This window comes from Scyliorhinus torazame, chromosome 14 (genome assembly GCF_047496885.1).
Source record: "Scyliorhinus torazame isolate Kashiwa2021f chromosome 14, sScyTor2.1, whole genome shotgun sequence".
NCBI lineage: Eukaryota > Metazoa > Chordata > Chondrichthyes > Carcharhiniformes > Scyliorhinidae > Scyliorhinus > Scyliorhinus torazame.
In genome coordinates, this window is record NC_092720.1 from 132,300,950 (window position 1) to 132,313,788 (window position 12,839).

A 12,839-nucleotide genomic window follows, 5' to 3' on the forward strand; every position below is an offset into this window, starting at 1 on the left:
GGTGGATTATCCACGCCAAATTGCCCCTTAATTGGATAAATGAAATAAAAGCTATTTCAAATCTACATTCAGGAGCAAAATTGGCCGAGAGGATAGACACACTTCAGGCTTCTTGCCTGCCTTCAGAATTCAGAAAATATTCGCTTCACGTAGCATCTGTGGCAACAGATGTGCTTCAAATGAGTGAGTGTGCTGGCCACTCAGCGGATACATTAGCATGTCTTTAATTCTTTATAAAATTCACATCCAAAACCATGATCTGGGGTCTAAAAATGTTTTCCCTGGGCTATTTACGACAGTTTTCTGGAGGTTAGTGTGTAAATACAGTAAAGGCCAGGGCAATCGTGGGAGGTTAGCAACCTGTAGTTGCCAGTTCAATGGGAACTGTAACATTGTGCTTATGTAGCTAATATCCTTCATGACAACTGGGCATTTAAATTCAATTAATTAAATAAATCTGGAATCAAATCTAGTATCAGTCATTTCCAGATGCCTCATCAATGACCTTCCCTCTATCAAAAGGTCAGATGTGGGGATGTTCACTGGTGATTGCACAATGTTCAGCACCATTCACAACTCCCCAGATACTGAAGTAATCCGGGTCCATATGCTGCAAGATTTGGACAATATTCAGGCTTAGGCTGATAAGTGGCAATTAACATGCAGGTCACACAAGTGCCAGGCAATGACTATCTCCAAAAAGAGAAGAATCCAACTATCTTCCCATGACATTCAGTGACGTTAACATCACTGAATCCCCCACTATCAACATCCTGGGAGTTCTCATTGATCGAAAACTGAACTGGACCAGCCATATAAATATTGTGTCTGCAAGAGCAGGGCACTGTCTGGGAATTCTGTAGCAAGTAACTCGCCTCTTGACTCTCCTAAACATGTCCACCACCTACAAGGCATAAATCAGGAGTGTGATGGGAGAGTCTGTGCTTGCCTGGATGAATGCAGCACACTCAGGGAATTCAACACCAAACCAGTCCACTTTATTGATACCTCATCCACCCTTTCAAACATTCACTTCCTTCACCACTGGCGCACAGTGGCAGCAGCGCGTACCTTCTATAAGATGCAGTGCATCAACCCCACAAGCCTCTGTTATAATAATAATCTTCATTGTCACAAGTAGGCTTACATTAACACTGCAATGAAGTTACTGTGAAAATCCCCTAGTCGGCACACTCTGGCGCTTGTTCGGGTACACAGAGAGAGAATTCAGAATGTCCAATTCACCTAACAGCACGTTTTTCGGGACTTGTGGGAGGAAACCGGAGCACCCGGAGGAAACCCACGCAGACACGGGGAGAACGTGCAGACTCCGCACAGATAGTGGCCCAAGACGGGAATCGAACCTGGGATCCTGGCGCTGTGAAGCAACAGTTCCAACTACTCTGCTACCATGCCGCCCTATTGACAGTACCTTCCAAATCTCATACCTCTACCACTTTGAAGGACGCATGGGGACATCACAGTTCCTCTCCAAGGCACATATCATCCTGACGTGTAACTATATTGCAGCTTTTTCATTGTCACTGTGTCAAAATCCTGGAACTCCATTGCTAACAGTACTGTGGGTGTACCGAAATCACATAAACTGCAGCGGTTCAAGGAGGTGGCTCACCACCACCTTCTCATCTTCAGTTAAAAGTGCAGAGTGGTCGCACAGCCAGAGTGGTCACACAGCCCCTTATTCTTTCCCCCACTCTTACCTCCCCCTCAATCATGCATGATATTGTTTCCCCCTTCAAGATTCACCAATCAATTCCCAAACAGTCACAGAAAGGTGGTAAAATTATATTATTCAATATAATTATTTCATACAATTGGATTCTATTTTATCTGTATTCTCACAAGGTAGAAAGACCAGATGACCACTGAGCAAAAAAAGTGAACAATGCTTGAACAGCTACAGTCTTCACTGTCAGTGAGAAGCATTGGAGCCCTCAGGTGTCTCTGTGTGACATGACTTTTAAGTGGCCAGAGGTCAAAGATTTAATGGTTCACAATTGTATCCATGATTTTTGATCAGGAAGCCTGAAGAATCTATTGGTTGCTGCTTCTTACTACAATATATTTGCAATAGCTATCATGCAACACAATGTTACCATGATATTTCAATATATCTCACAAAACTCATAAAAAGCACCAAGATAGAGTGGAATATTAAGTAAGTAAACAAAAGGAGAAGATTGAAGTCAATGTAAAGGACTCTTGAGAATGATGTGCAATTTAAAACAGGTTATTGATTGACAATGAGCTCATTATGTACTCCTGTCCTGCACAAATTTACCCCCAAATCTTTCTCAAAATGCACTTGCATTCACAACAAAATAAACAGAACTTTAGACAGGATTCCACCCTCTAGTCACAAGACAATTCTAGGTGGCAAAGGTCATGTAACCCTGTTCATCTCATCCATCCCAGGAGTGACATACAAACATTAGTAATAGGAGCAGGAGTAGGAACCATTTGTCCCCTCAAGACTGCTCTACCATTTGATAACATTGGGCACCGGACCCAGGGCACAACACGGCTGGTAGATTCCGGGACAGGTCTCCTCCCTCCGGGATTCCCGATTGCCGTTACCCCTCGCGAGATCTAACTAGATCTGGGTCTCGCACAGCTAAGTGGCTTATGTAACCACTGAGCCGTGCTCGCGCTGGATCTAATGGACACATGGCATCTACCAGCCTCGCTGAGGAGACCCCGAGGCTGCACTGCCCTTTGAGAGAGAGCTGACGGGTGGTGATTTCACCTGGGGGTTGTCACACCTCAGGCGAGGGACAAGATTGAAAAGGCGGGGCCTTCATGAATAACCTCATCCAGTACAGGAATTGAACCCGTGCTGTTGGCGTCACTCTGCATCATGAACCAGCTGTCCAGTCAATCTAGCTAAACGACTCCCATTTATTACCTTGTACAGCTTAACAGATTTATCAGACATAGATATAGCTCTTGGGGCTAAAGGAACCAAGGGACATGGGGGGGAAGGTGGGATCAGGGTATTAAACTTGATGACCAGCCATAAACATAGTGAATGACAGAGCAGGCTCGAAGGGCCGAATGTCCTCTTGCTCCTATTTTATATGTATGTTTCTATGTATGAAGCAATCCAAGCCCGTATGGTCCAATGCAACAATCAGCCTTGGGCTGATAAGTGGTAAGTAATGTTCATGCTAAGTGTCATACAATTAAAATCTCCAACAAGAGAAAGTCTAACCAAATGGCTTTTGATATCCAATAGCATTACTATCATTGAAGCCCCCACGTCACCATCCTGGAGGTCACCATTGACCAGAGAATTTACTGGACCAGTCACATAAATATTGGGGTTACAAGAGCAGGGTAAGATTTTGGGAATTCTGTGGTGAGTAACTCACCTCCAGTCTTCTCAAAGCCTGTCCACCATCTACAAGGCGCAAGGCAGGAGTGTGGTGGAATACTCTCCCCTTGCCTGGATGAGCGCAGCTCCAACAACACTCAAGAAGCTCAATATCATCCAGGACAAAGCAGCCCGCTTGAACTACCACCCACCATCGCAGACATGCCCTCACATTCACTGGTGCACAATGGTGCATAATGTGCAAATCTATAAGATGCAGCCCAGCAATTTACCAAGGCTCCTTCAACAGCATCTTCCAAATCTATGACTTGTAAAAGACTTAGAAAGACAAAGATATCAGGCACAAGTTCATCCCAAAGGTGACGATGCCCTGGAGGGTTGGCAACCCTAGAGCAACATATGGGAGCAAAATGGAGTGAGTGATCTGAGCTTTTTTAGAAAGAAGATGAAAGCACGGTCAGATAGAGGGAAAACAGGGAAGAAAAATAATGAACAAACAAATGAAACTGTGAGGAATGATCATGTGCAATGCAGGCTCCATGAAACAGAGCTCCAACTTTCTGCAGCAACATATCTTGGGGCCTGGTTTAGCACATGGGCTAAACAGCTGCCTTGTAATGCAGAACAAGGCCAGCAGCGCGGGTTCAATTCCCGTACCGGCCTCCGTGAACAGGCGCCGGAATGTGGCGACTAGGGGGCTTTTCACAGTAACTTCATTGAAGCCTACTTGCGACAATAAGCGATTATTATTATTATCTTATTGTCTGATCATTGAGCAAATTACTTTGTAATAGCCAGTCTGTGCTACGGCACATTAATAAAATATTTCCAATAATACCAGATGAGCAATAATTGCCACAGAAATATTAGCTAATATTGTTTTTTTGAAAAAGAAAATACTCTTTACACTGTTTCCCAACAGAAAACCAGTTTCACTTGGGAACAAAAACAATTAAAGTGAAATGATTTTCTGGCATTTTGCTTAATTAGCTTTTTGGGAGGGTACAGTTGCCAAGCAACCTTCTTCCAGAAGATTAAAAAGGGGTGGGTAGAGTCCAGCATCGAGTGGATTACTAACTGTCCTCACATTGATTTTGATGAAGGTGTTGCTAATAGTGTCACGTTTTCTCCATATACTTTCGATGTGCATGATGGTTGGTGAGGTTATGTGTGTCTCAGGCACTGCTGAGGGGAATGGGGGAGGGGAGTAGAACCCAGCCTGCAATTAAATAGTTGGAAAGAAGGTCACATTCATGAGCTTGCTTTCACTACTGGCCTTTGTCTGATCTTCCTTTAACATAGAAAGACATCCCAACACAACCCTTTCAAGGACAATCATTTTCTAATCACCCGAGTGGTCTCTCTCTCAATATTCTAAAAAATACACACTTTTATCCGAGCTAAGCTGATAGTGCTCTGTTAACAATTTCAATCACACAGAAATACCTCAGTCAAGGTGTAAATGATTGGTCAGTGTCCCGACAGGCTGGTGGAGAGGCTCCTGTGGGGCGGCACAGTAGCACACTGGTTAGCACTGTTGCTTCACAGCACCAGGTTCGATTCCCGGCTTGGGTCACTGTCTGTGCTGAGTCTGCACGTTCTCCCCGTGTCTGCGTAGGTTTCCTCAGGGTGCTCCGGCTTCTTCCCACAAGTCCCAAGAAACGTGCTTGTTAGGTGAATTGGACATTCTGAATTCTCCCTCTGTATACACGAGCAGGCGCCGGAGTGTGGCGACTAGGGGCTTTTCACAGTAACTTCATTGCAGTGTTAATGTAAGCCTACTTGTGACACTAATAAAGATTCTTATTATCATTATCCATTCCACTTATTTCCCAAGGCCAGAACACTCCCCTTTCCCGTGGCCAGAACCCCAATCCTCCATTCCCGAGCCCAAATGCCACCCCCTACATTCCTGAGCCTGAACCCCACCAACTCCTTTTCTGAGGCCCCTCCACTGCTGCCACCACGGCCCATATTCTGGCCAAGTGTCTCATGTCAACTCCTTCCTCACCTCGACATCGCTATTGGCCATTGGTTAGTTTTGCCGTGCAACAGCGAGATGGAATAAAAGGGGCGGTATGGTGACTAAGTGCCTCAAGGCGCCAGGGACCCGGGTTCAATTCCGACCTCGGGTGACTGTCTGTGTGGAGTTGGCACATTCTCCCCGTGTCTGCATGGGTTTCCTCCGGGTGCTCTGGTTTCCTGCCGCAATCCATAGATCTTCAGGTTAGGTGGACTGGCCATGGGAAATTGCCCCAAAGTGGGGTCATGGGGAAAGAGCGGGGGAGTGGGCCTAGGTAGGATGGTCTTTCGAGGGTCAGTGTAGACTCAATGGGCTGAATGGCCTCCTTCTGCACTGTAGGGATTCTGTGATTCTGTGAAATGGGCCAATCAGAGCAAGGCATTTTGGGGCGCTGGTGCTGATGGACTGACCAGTCAGCCTATCAGCATCCAGTGCTTCACGAGGTCATGCACTGATTGGTTCATTTAATTTCTCTGATTTGTTTAAAATGTTGCACGTTTGAACCAGGTCACATGTGTCGGCAGCCAGCTTCACGGACCCCCTGGAGAACCTACACGGATCCCTGGGGGGTGGGGTGGGGAGGCGATCTGCGGATCCCAGTTTGGGAATGCCTGACATGGAATTTGAATCAGAAACACAGGCTATTCAGCCTATTCCATGTAAGCTTCCGCGCACATCACCTCATCTCATCGTATCAACATATCCTTCTATTCCTTTGCCCTTCCTTTTTTAAAAAAAATATTTTTTATTCTCCTCCTTTTTCACATTTTCTCCCAAATTTACACCCAACAATAAACAATAATCTGTAACGAATGTAATGTCAATCCCAATATCAAGAACAACAATCCCATCCTCCCACCAAATCCCCAAACATTAGCCCGCATGTTAACATAAACAAATGACAAAGAGGAATCAGGAATCACCCATAGCGACCATTAATACATACAGTGGTTTGCGCCCCCCCGCAACGTTCACACACATCTTTTCCCCCCTTAAAGAGCCGGCTCATCCTCGCCCTGAAAGGTGCGCTCTGTACACCACCTTCAGCTGTACCAGCCCCAACCTCGCACACGAGGTGGAGGCGTTCATCCTCCGGAGCACCTCACACCAGAACCCCTCCTCCATCTCTTCCTCCCACTTTGCCTTGATCCCTTCTAGCGGCGCCTTCTCCTCCTCCAAAATAGCCCGTAAACCGCCGATATTACCCCCTTCTCCAGTCCCCCTGTCGTCGGCACGACCTCCAGCAATGTGGAAGCTGGTTCTACTGGGAAGCTCTGTATCGCCTTTCTGGCAAAGCCCTTCACCCTTCCTGTACGTTCCCTTAAATGCATCAATGTTAATCACCTCGATTGCTCCAGTTCCCATTGCAGCAAGTTTCCACATTCTCACTCTCTGACCAAAACTGTATTCAGTGGCACAGCATTTGCTGAAGCATTTAAAAAGCAAACGGTCCTGGTCAAGTCTTTGTGAGTGGAAATGGGCAGAGCTTGTGTTTTCTGCAGCATTAAACGCAGCAACCACGGGGCTATTTTAATGAACATACTGCCAGTTTCACAGCAAGTGATCATTCAGTTCTGAAATCTCAGATCCTGCCAGCACATGAACAGCACAATGCTCCCTCCGCTGGGAGAAGACTAGTGTCATCAGTCAAAGAACCTAATGGGACTCGCCGAGTGATGATACTGCTACTCCTGTCAATCAAACTTGAGTTGAAAAAAAACCCCATCTGAATATGAGTAATTAAAAATAAAGAAGTAAAATGGAAAGATCTCTGAGGTTGAAGCTCAGCTGACCATAAGTTAGAGACGACGGGCAGAATTCTCCATTTCAGAGTCGAAGCGCTGGCACCGGGACTGAATCGCGTGAGTTCTGTGGCACTGAAAGCGATGCCGGTCCCAGAGTGATTCAGGGCATTCTAATGGGCTAGCACATTTGGAACTAGTGAAATTCCAACTAACGCTGGCATGTCATTCGCCAGGATCGGAACTGGCACTCGAGAGCCTGACAAGCTGCAGCTTTCGGCCCTCTGCTCCCCACACACTCTCATTCCAGCCAAGATGATGCCACCCCGAAGAGCGGCACTGAGGCTCACTGATGCCAAGCTGGAGACGCAACTAGATGCCGTGGAGAGAAGGCGGGACACCCCGTTCCCTGGGGTGGAAAGGAGGCTGCCACCAGGGGAAGACAACCAGGCCTGGGCGCAGGTGGCACAGCTCCGTCCATGGGCCCAACCACCAGGACCGACCAGCAGTGCAGAAAGAAGCTGCACGGCCTCCTCAGGGCGGCCAGGGTGAGTCACTGCCCCTGGCAACAATTCCCGTCCTACAACTCCCCACCCACCCTCCATGTGGCCCCCACCAGGCATACCGGTAGGCAGAACTGGGCAAGGGTAAGCAACCCCCCCAGACCAGCCAGGGGGTGCCAACTCCACCAGCATGTCCCTGGTACCAAACCCGTCCCACACACCTGTAGCCACCTCCCCAGAGGGCGATCGAACCCCACCTGCCGACAGTCCGTGCACACCCCATCCTGCACCACATGCCTACAACCATGCCGCACACCATGGCCAGCTGCCCTGCACACCAGCCACAGACCCCCTTTGCTCCCAGTGTCCGAGTGTCTCACGCTGTGCGTAATCTGTACCCCCCCCACCCCAGGAGAAGGCGGCCCACAACTGACGGGAGAGAGAAATGACCGGAGTGCCCGCCGGACCTGCGGCCCCTCACCGTCACAGATGTGTTGGACCTGGTCGGTGAGGTCAGGGAGCAGGAAGTCGCCAAGACGGAGGTCAGCATCGGAGAAGCAAGTGAGCCCGCAGTGAATACCGATGATCCTTTGGCACGTGTGGTACCCCCCTCCCACCACCACACCAGCGAACTAACCATGCATCTTGTCTTACGTCTTGCAGGATCACCTGGAGATGCAGAAACAGTGCCAGAGACTACAAGAGGGGGTGTCAGCAACCATCCAGCGCCTGCAGGTGAAGTTGGAGGAACCTAAACGCGAGCAGGAGCAGGAGGCGGTACAGACAATGTGTATCGCCCAGGCCAACACCGAACGATGATGTCCCCGGTGGAGGCCTAGTTTGCAACAGTATCGGCCATGGGTCAGGATGCCCAAGGCCTGAGGCACTCTGTGTGGGCGGTGGTGAGGCACAGGACAAGGCAGCTCTGTCACAGGCAGCCATGTACCAGGGCAGCATGCTGCGGCACTCCAGAGCGTGGCCCATTCACAACAGTCGCAAAAGGTGATGGAGCCCGTGCCAGTGGTTCCCGCCAGGCAGGTGCCGGAGCACCGCAGCACCTCTGAATCTCCCCCACCTGTCCCTGGTGCATCTGATGGGCAGCGGGCAGAACAGGGTGGCATCATGCCATCTGAGTCATCTGGAAGACTGTCGGACTCATCCAGGCCCAGTTGCTCCATGAGGACGGCTGCTAAAGAGGATCCAGGTCACAGAGCAGGAATCATAGCAGGCCGCCTCCACTTCTGATGCACCGCCTGGGGACCCACCTAGACGGAGCATTAGGGCACGTAAGGCTAGTAAGTTAGACACCAGTTAAGTTGGCATGGGTGAAGCATGGGATAGCGATAAAGATATTGTGATATGTTCAATCACAATAAACACCTGTTAACCAACGTTCCGACTTGCCTCAGTGCTCTGTCTGAAGGGTGAGAGGGATGGGCTGGGCTGTGGGCAAAGGGTGTGCCAGGTGGGAGGTGGGAGGCCACTTGTGTGGGGCATGGGTGATGGAGGTGGGCATGGGCCAGGGCAGTCAAGGTGCCATGTGGTAGGGCCTACCCGGTGAGTGACCCACCTCTGCACACCGCCCCAATACCCTTTAGTGTCCAAACTTTAGGTGAGGTTGAGGGGATAGGGCGGGGGTTGTTGTCCTGGGTGGGACGCTCTTTCGGCGGTTTTATGGACAATTGATGGGCCAAATGGCCTCCTTCTGTGCTGTAGGGATTCTATGATTTGGATAAGTTGAGTGAGTCGGTAAAAGCATGGCACATGCAGTATCAGGTGGATAAATATGAAGTTATCCACTTTGATAGCAAAATCAGGAAAGCAGATTATTATCTGAAGGGCTATAACTTAAGAGAGGAGTATGTGCAACCAGACCTGGGTACCCTGGTACACCAGTCGCTGTAAGTAGGAATGCAGGTGCAGCAGGTGGTAAAGAAGGCAAATATTGGCCTTCATAGTGAGAGCATTCGAATCCAAGAGCAAGGATGTCTTGCTGTAATTCAGAGAATCATAGAATTTAGTGCAGGAGGCCATTCGGCCCATCGAGTCTGCACTGGCCCTTGGAAAGAGCACTCTACTTAAGCCCACGCCTCCACCCTATCCCCTTAACCCAGTAACCCCACCTAACCTTTTTAGACACTAAGGGCAATTGATCATGGCCAATCCACCTAACCTGCACATCTTTGGACTGTGGGAGGAAACCGGAGCACCCGGAGGAAACCCACGCAGACATGGGGAGAACGCGCAGACTCCACACAAGCCAGGAATTAAACCTGGGACCCAGAAGAAGTGAAGCAACAGTGTTAACCACTGTGCTACCGTGCCGCCATATTATACACGGCTTTGGTGAGGCCACACCTGGAATATTGTGAGCAGTTTTGGCCCCCTTATCTGAAGAAGGATGCTCTTGCTGTAGAGGGAGTGCAGCGAAGGTTTACCATACCATATTCGTGGGAGAGCAGGACTGACGTATGAGGAGAGATTGAGTCAGTTAGGATTATATTCGCTGGAGTTTAGAAGAATGAGAGGGTTTCTTATAGAAACCCATAAAGCTCTAACAGGACTTGACAGCAGAGATGCAGGAAGGATGTTCCCGATAGTGGGGGGTGTCCAGAACCAGGGGTCATAGTCTAAAGATACGGGATAAACCATTTAGGACTGATATAAGGAGAAATTTCTTCATCCATAAAGCGGAGAGCTTGTGGAATTCGCTTCCACAGAATACAATTGAGGCCAAAACATTGTATGTTTTCAAGGAGTTAGATATAGCTCTTGGGGCTAAAGGGACCTCATGGGGAAAGCCCGAACAGATTACCCAGCTTTATGATCAGCCATGATCATAATGAATGGCGGAGCGAGCTCAAAGGGCTGAATGGTCTCCTCCTGCTCCTATTTTCTGTGTTTCTATCTGCCCATGCCATGTTGACAGTGCGCACACCAACAGCGAGGTCACGCAGCCTTCACAACACAAAGCCAGCATTAGCTGTCACTGCTCAACACACTAGTCCCGACCCAGCATCCCGACAGACCCAGCAAATGTTATGCAGTGCACGAGATGACCAAAATGACTTGGATAATCCTGTGCCAAAATGTTACTGATAGAGCCTCAGTTGAAAGCCAGGGATCAACAGCTCCCAAGATTCCGCGCCCAGGACCTGGACATCCTTATCCAGGCTGTCGGCGGGATATCCTGTACCTGGCTGGGAAGAAACTATCGTCAACAATAATAAAGAGAGCCTGGCTGGAAATTGCAAACTATTGTGAGCCCCTCAGGAAACCACTGGCCCGCTAGGATGCAATGCCCTCAGCACTGCAAAGGGCAAAGACTCCTTCAGTAGACCAATTTGTTGGCAATCTGCATCATTTCACAGCAGCTGGATCTCATGCTTCTACTCTATCTCAGAGGACTGCGTGAACCCTTGTGGTGTCCACTGCAACCAATGGTTTCACATGTGAACGATCACTGTTGCCCTCAAGTCGGTGGATGTTACCTTTCTCCATGTGGGAATGTAGTGCCTAATATCCATCTGTCTCTTGGCCTTTCAGGAGAAGAAAAATTGCAGTGGGATATCCCAGACAGGGAATGAGACACCACTGCTGAGGACTATTAGGGCTGTAGAGGATTGGGGGAAGGCGATCGTGAGCGACAGAGCTTTGTCGGAGATGGTCCATTCCAGGTACACATGGCCATGGACAAGGCACTTGGAAGCTTGGTGGCATGGTGTGGTGCTGGGAATTTTGGTGTCGGTGCTGGGAGAGGGTTGGTGGGGGAGTGATTGTGGTATCTGACGGAGTTTGTAGGGTGGGTGACACAGAAAGATGTGATACATGGGGTTTCAGACATTGGCTTGGTGCGAGTGGACCCACAGCATGTTGAGCACTGGGTGGTGCGGATGGAGCTATTAATACACAATCCACAGGATGTACCTCCTTTGTCCCACGGTGCCCCTACAGGTAGTGCAGTTGCAGGATGATCTCCGCACCATGAGGTCCATCACCGCTATCCTCACAGCCACGTACGCAGAGAGGTCAAGGGACTGCCTCCACCTCCCCCAAGACAACATGGCGAGCACTACAGCCGCAGGGCATCACGATGATCACTAAATGGGCAATAGTGGTGTGAAATTCTAACACATTGTAAATACTCACTTTAAACCACAATGTAAATACATTCACCATCTGCTTCAATATCTAGGTCATTATTTGTAATCTTTGCAATCTAGGTTGATTAGCTATGTACACGTATACCATCGGGTTCTTACCAGTGCTAATGGAAACTGCAGCCAGTAATGGATTATTGGTCTTTCAGTGACAGGTTGCTGTTGTTTTCATTGTGAGGTGAAGATGAACAAGTCTCCATCATCTGGGGTGTTTGGGAATGTTCCAGAATGGAAGGTTCTGCTGCAAAAATAAACAGACTTTCATCTGTTCCCGGAGCGAGGTTTTTCCTGGAACAGGTCACACTACTCCGTCGCCAGGGGCTTCCCGCTTGAGGGCTGCCATTCTGCATGAAGCACAGCTAACCGGCAGTCACTCCCACTCTTACTGCCTGCCATGTGGGAAGGATTTTGCAGGTTGGATACTCAACTTGTTTGACTGAGTTTTGGAGATACCTTCCTTAGTCAGAGAAACTCAAGAGACTACCCACTTGCCACAAAACTTCCTTTAAGATCTCGGTGCTCCTCTAATTTTGGCAACCTGTACATCCCCAGTTATAATTGCTCCACCATTGGTGGGCGTGCCTTCAGTTACCTAGGCCCAAGTTCTGGAATTCCCTCTCCACAATCCTTTGCCACTCCATCTCACTTTCCTCCTTTAAGCTACTTAAAACCTTCCTCTTTAACCATAGCGCGATTTAATGACCAAAAAGAGAGTCCCGTTTTGGGTGAGTCGCGGGGTCTTTGTCAGCGCTGCAGTGCCCCACCAAGGCCATACTTACTTCACTTCCTGAGCTTCAGCTCATCAGTGCAGGAAGAGATCTAGGCATCATTTTTATAGGCCGGCCCGATCACTTGAACTCCTCTGACACCCTACTACAGCCTCCAGACCATCCCCACCCCCACTACTCGAACCTACCTCTAAAGGGATCTTCGAGACGCCCTCACCCCACCTCTTAAGGGGAGGACACCCCTGGGCCTGATCCAAGAAACCTGGCACTGCCAATGCCCATACCAGCACCACCTGGGCACCTTGGCAGTGCTAGGGTGGCATCACCG